Genomic DNA, 6,806 nt, shown 5'->3' with positions numbered 1-6,806 from the left:
TGTGATGAACTACTTTCCAGTAAGGGAGCAGGTACAATTACCTCGTCAAGTTATACTTTCCTCCCACTCACTTCTTTCGAGAGAAACTCCTTCTCTAGAAAGGATCCATTCTTAGCAACGAATGTCTTGCCTTCGGATCTGTGATAGAAGGTGTACCCAACAGTTTCCTTTGGGTATCCTATGAAGACACATTTCTCCGATTTGGGTTCGAGCTTATCAGGTTGAAGCTTTTTCACATAAGCATCGCAGCCCCAAACTTTAAGAAACGACAACTTTGGTTTCTTGCCAAACCACAGTTCATAAGGCGTCGTCTCAACGGATTTTGATGGTGCCCTATTTAACGTGAATGCAGCCGTCTCTAGAGCATAACCCCAAAACGATAGCGGTAAATCAGTAAGAGACATCATAGATCGCACCATATCTAGTAAAGTACGATTACGACGTTCGGACACACCATTACGCTGTGGTGTTCCGGGTGGCGTGAGTTGCGAAACTATTCCACAGTTTTTCAAATGTACACCAAACTCGTAACTCAAATATTCTCCTCCACGATTAGATCGTAGAAACTGTATTTTCTTGTTACGATGATTTTCAACTTCACTCTGAAATTCTTTGAACTTTTCAAATGTTTCAGACTTATGTTTCATTAAGTAGATATATCCATATCTGCTTAAATCATCTGTGAAGGTGAGAAAATAACGATATCCGCCACGAGCCTCAATATTCATCGGACCACATACATCGGTATGTATGATTTCCAACAAATCTGTTGCTCTCTCCATAGTACCGGAGAATGGTGTTTTAGTCATCTTGCCCATGAGGCACGGTTCGCAAGTACCAAGTGATTCATAATCAAGTGGTTCCAAAAGTCCATCAGTATGGAGTTTCTTCATGCGCTTTACACCGATATGACCTAAACGACAGTGCCACAAATAAGTTGCACTTTCATTATCAACTCTGCATCTTTTGGTTTCTACATAATGAATATGTGTATTACTACTATCAAGATTCAATAAAAATAGACCACTCTTCAAGGGTGCATGACCATAAAAGATATTACTCATATAAATAGAACAACCATTATCCTCTGATTTAAATGAATAACCGTCTCGCATTAAACAAGATCCAGATATAATGTTCATGCTCAACGCTGGCACCAAATAACAATTATTTAGGTCTAATATTAATCCCGAAGGTAGATGTAGAGGTAGCGTGCCGACCGCGATCACATCGACTTTGGAACCGTTTCCCACGCACATCGTCACCTCATCCTTTGCCAGTGCCCTCCTATTCCGTAGTCCCTGTTTCGAGTTGCAAATATTAGCAACAGAACCAGTATCAAATAGCCAGGTGCTACTGCGAGCTCTAGTAAGGTACACATCAATAACATGTATATCACATATACCTTTGTTCACCTTGCCATCCTTCTTATCCGCCAAATACTTGGGGCAGTTCCGCTTCCAGTGACCAGTCTGCTTGCAGTAGAAGCACTCAGTTTCAGGCTTAGGTCTAGACTTGGGTTTCTTCTCCTGAGCAGCAACTTGCTTGCCGTTCTTCTTGAAGTTCCCCTTCTTCTTCCCTTTGCCCTTTTTCTTGAAACTAGTGGTCTTGTTAACCATCAACACTTGATGCTCCTTCTTGATTTCTACCTCCGCAACTTTCAGCATTGCGAAGAGCTCGGGAATAGTCTTGTTCATCCCTTGCATATTATAGTTCATCACGAAGCTCTTGTAGCTTGGTGGTAGTGATTGGAGAATTCTGTCAATGACGCAATCATCCGGAAGATTAACTCCCAATTGAATCAAGTGATTATTATACCCAGACATTTTGAGTATATGCTCACTGACAGAACTGTTCTCCTCCATCTTGCAGCTATAGAACTTATTGGAGACTTCATATCTCTCAATCCGGGCATTTGCTTGAAATATTAACTTCAACTCCTGGAACATCTCATATGCTCCATGACGTTCAAAATGTCGTTGAAGTCCTGATTCTAAGCCGTAAAGCATGGCACACTGAACTATCGAGTAGTCATCAGCTTTGCTCTGCCAGACGTTCATAACATCTGGTGTTGCTCCAGTAGCAGGCCTGGCACCCAGCGGTGCTTCCAGGACGTAATTCTTCTGAGCAGCAATGAGGATAATCCTCAAGTTACGGACCCAGTCCGTGTAATTGCTACCATCATCTTTCAACTTTGCTTTCTCAAGGAACGCATTAAAATTCAACAGAACAACAGCACGAGCCATCTATCTACAATCAACATAAACAAGCAAGATACTTTTAGGGACTAAGTTCATGATAAATTTAAGTTCAATTAATCATATTACTAAAGAACTCCCACTTAGATAGACATCCCTCTAATCTTCTAAGTGATTACGTGATCCAAATCAACTAAACCATAACCGATCATCACGTGAGATGGAGTAGTTTGCAATGGTGAACATCGTTATGTTGATCATATCTACTATATGATTCACGCTCGACCTTTCGGTCTCCGTGTTCCGAGGCCATATCTGCATATGCTAGGCTCGTCAAGTTTAACCTGAGTATTCTGCGTGTGCAAAACTGGCTTGCACCCGTTGTAGATGGACGTAGAGCTTATCACACCCGATCATCACGTGGTGTCTGGGCACGACGAACTTTGGCAACGGTGCATACTCAGGGAGAACACTTCTTGATAATTTAGTGAGAGATCATCTTATAATGCTACCGTCAATCAAAGCAAGATAAGATGCATAAAAAGATAAACATCACATGCAATCAATATAAGTGATATGATATGGCCATCATCATCTTGTGCTTGTGATCTCCATCTCCGAAGCACCGTTATGATTACCATCGTCACCGGCGCGACACCTTGATCTCCATCATAGCATCGTTGTCGTCTCGCCAATCTTATGCTTCCACAACTATCACTACCGTTTAGTAATAAAGTAAAGCATTACATCGCGATTGCATTGCATACAATAAAGCGACAACCATATGGCTCCTGCCAGTTGCCGATAACTCGGTTACAAAACATGATCATCTCATACAATAAAATTCAGCATCATGTCTTGACCATATCACATCACAACATGCCCTGCAAAAACAAGTTAGACGTCCTCTACTTTGTTGTTGCAAGTTTTACGTGGCTGCTACGGGCTTAAGCAAGAACCAATCTCACCTACGCATCAAAACCACAACGATAGTTTGTCAAATAGACTCCGTTTTAACCTTCGCAAGGACCGGGCGTAGCCATACTCGGTTCAACTAAAGTTGGAGAGACAGTCGCCCGCAAGCCATCTATGTGCAAAGCACGTCGAGGGAACCGGTCTCGCTTAAGCGTACGGGTAAGGTTGGTCCGGGTCGTCTCGTCCAACAATGCCGCCGAACCAAAGTATGACATGCTGGTAGGCAGTATGACTTATATCGCCCACAACTCACTTGTGTTCTACTCGTGCATGTAACATCAACATAAATAACCTAGGCTCGGATGCCACTGTTGGGTTTCGTAGTAATTTCAAAAAATTTCCTACGCGCACGCAAGATCATGTGATGCATAGCAACGAGAGGGGAGAGTGTTGTCTACGTACCCAACGCAGACCGACTGCGGAAGCGCTGACACGACGTAGAGGAAGTAGTCGTACGTCTTCACGATCCAACCGATCAAGCACCGAAACTACGGCACCTCCGAGTTCGAGCACACGTTCAGCTCGATGACGATCCCCGGACTCCGATCCAGCAAAGTGTCAGGGAAGAGTTCCGTCAGCACGACGGCGTGGTGACGATCTTGATGAACTACAGCGGCAGGGCTTCGCCTAAACTCTGCTACAGTATTATCGAGGAATATGGTGGTAGGGGGCACCGCACACGGCTAAGGAATAGATCACGTGGATAAACTTGTGTGTTTCTGGGGTGCCTCTGCCTCAGTATATAAAGGAGCCAAGGGGGGAGGGGGGCGCCGGCCAGGAGGAGGGCGCAGGAGGAGTCCTACTCCTTCCGGGAGTAGGACTCCCCCCCAATCCTATTCCAACTAGGATTCCCAAAGGGGGAAAGAGGGAGAGGGGTGGCCGGCCACCTCTCCTAGTCCTAATAGGACTAGGGGAGGGGGGAGGCGTGCAGCCCTTATGGGCAGCCCTTTCATCTTTCCACTAAGGCCCACTAAGGCCCATATGATTCCCGGGGGATTCCGGTAACCTCCCGGTACTCCGGTAAAATCCCGATTTCACCCGGAACACTTCCGATGTCCAAACATAGGCTTCCAATATATCAATCTTTACGTCTCGACCATTTCGAGACTCCTCATCATGTCCGTGATCACATCCGGGACTCCGAACAACCTTCGGTACATCAAAATGCATAAACTCATAATATAATTGTCATCGTAACCTTAAGCGTGCGGACCCTACGGGTTCGAGAACAATGTAGACATGACCGAGATACGTCTCCGGTCAATAACCAATAGCGGGACCTGGATGCCCATATTGGCTCCTACATATTCTACGAAGATCTTTATCGGTCAGACCGCATAACAACATACGTTGTTCCCTTTGTCATCGGTATGTTACTTGCCCGAGATTCGATCGTCGGTATCCAATACCTAGTTCAATATCATTACCGGCAAGTCTCTTTACTCGTTCCGTAATACATCATCTCACAACTAACATATTAATTGTAATGCTTGCAAGGCTTATGTGATGTGTATTACCGTGAGGGCCCAGAGATACCTCTCCGACAATCGGAGTGACAAATCCTAATCTCGAAATACGCCAACCCAACATCTACCTTTGGAGACACCTGTAATGCTCCTTTATAATCACCCAGTTACGTTGTGACGTTCGGTAGCACCCAAAGTGTTCCTCTGGCAAACGGGAGTTGCATAATCTCATAGTCATAGGAACATGTATAAGTCATGAAGAAAGCAATAGCAACATACTAAACGATCGGGTGCTAAGCTAATGGAATGGGTCATGTCAATCAGATCATTCAACTAATGATGTGACCTCGTTAATCATATAACAACTCATTGTTCATGGTCAGGAAACATAACCATCTTTGATTAACGAGCTAGTCCAGTAGAGGCATACTAGTGACACTTTGTTTGTCTATGTATTCACACATGTATTATGTTTCCAGTTAATACAATTCTAGCATGAATAATAAACATTTATCATGATTATAAGGAAATAAATAATAACTTTATTATTGCCTCTAGGGCATATTTCCTTCAGCAAGACACCTAAGGGAAAAGAAATCAGCCAAATTCATTGCATATCTTTATTCTTGGGGACATGTTGAATCCAATGTGGTACCTTGTACTCACTCTCTACATGTCATCCCAGTCTTGGCATTCTTGTGGTTTCTCTTGTTTGCTCTGGCTAGTGGACGTACCTGTGTTATCTAACCTTGTTTGTGCAGGTTCATTCCATCCTAAGCCAACTCGAGACCACAAGGTAAGTATATGCATCAAAATCATGAGTATGAGGAGTTCTTGCTTATGTACATACTGTTCGCAAGAAGGACTCATGAGCATGAAGGTATTTTCCTTGATAATTTTTGCCTGATGCATATGGCCAAGATACATGTAACACATTGCCTACTCTGTCATGATTATGCTCTCACATGCCTCTATATTTCATATTTACATGAGTGCATACATGTAGGGGGAGCCTATGCTTGCTACATGTTCTTCCAAAGCTTTACTTGCTGTTCTTTATATCTTTATCTAAAGCTTTGATGTATGTTGCCATCAATTACCAAAAAGGGGGAGATTGAAAGCACAAGTGCTCCCTAGGTGGTTTTGATAATTGATGACAACATATCTCTTGTTGGACTAACACTTCTATCTAGCATGTTTCAGATAAGTTCAACAATGGAGTGGCATGGACTAAAAGTTGTGGGAACTCCTTCAAGATGCTAAGGACAAGGGATTGGCTAAAGCTTCAAGCTCAAGACTCTTCACTTTTACATTTTAGTGATCCAAGATCACATTGAGTCCATAGGAAAAGCCAATACTATCAAGGAGGGATGAGGTGTTGCTTAATGAGCCTCTTGCTTCATGTGCTTAATGATATGCTCCAAAACCCTCAACTACTTTCCGACTTCCACATATGACCTAAACCATAAGCCAAACTCGGTCCTACCGATTCTTCCTATCCGGCGCCACCGAGTTTCACTTGTCCTAAGCCACTGCCAAACCCTAGCAATTCAGTTCTACCGATAAGGATCTCGGTCCCACCGAGATGGGGTTGCAAACTCTCTGTTTCCCTTTCGTAACTTTTCGGTACCACCGAAAGAGCGAATCGGTCCCACCGAGATTGCAATGTAAACTCAGTGTTTCCCCTTTGTAACTTTTTGGTCTCACCGAGTTCCACTCGGTCTCACCGAAAGAGCAGATCGGTCCCACCGAGTTTGCCTGACCAACTCTCTGGTTAGCTAATTACCAAATTCGGTCTCACCGAGTTTGTGTAATCGGTCTCACCGAGATTACGTTATTCCCAAACCCTAACCGAATCGATCCTACCGAGTTGCATGTCAGTCCCACCGAAATTCCTAACGGTCACTAGGTTTACTATTTCGGTCAGACCGAGTTTTCTGATTCGGTCCCACCGAGATTGGTAAATTGTGTGTAACGGTTGGATTTTGTGTGGAGGCTATATATACCCCTCCACCTTCTTCTCATTGAGTGAGAGAGCCATCAGAACACACACATCATTCCAACTCATATGTTCTGAGAGAGAAGCACCTACTCATGTGTTGAGACCAAGACATTCCATTCCTACCATATGAATCTTGATCTCTAGCCTTCCCAAGTTGCTTTCCAC

This window comes from Triticum urartu, chromosome 1 (assembly GCF_003073215.2).
Source record: "Triticum urartu cultivar G1812 chromosome 1, Tu2.1, whole genome shotgun sequence".
In the NCBI taxonomy this organism is placed as follows: Eukaryota; Viridiplantae; Streptophyta; class Magnoliopsida; order Poales; family Poaceae; genus Triticum; species Triticum urartu.
This window is presented reverse-complemented; position numbering follows the sequence as displayed.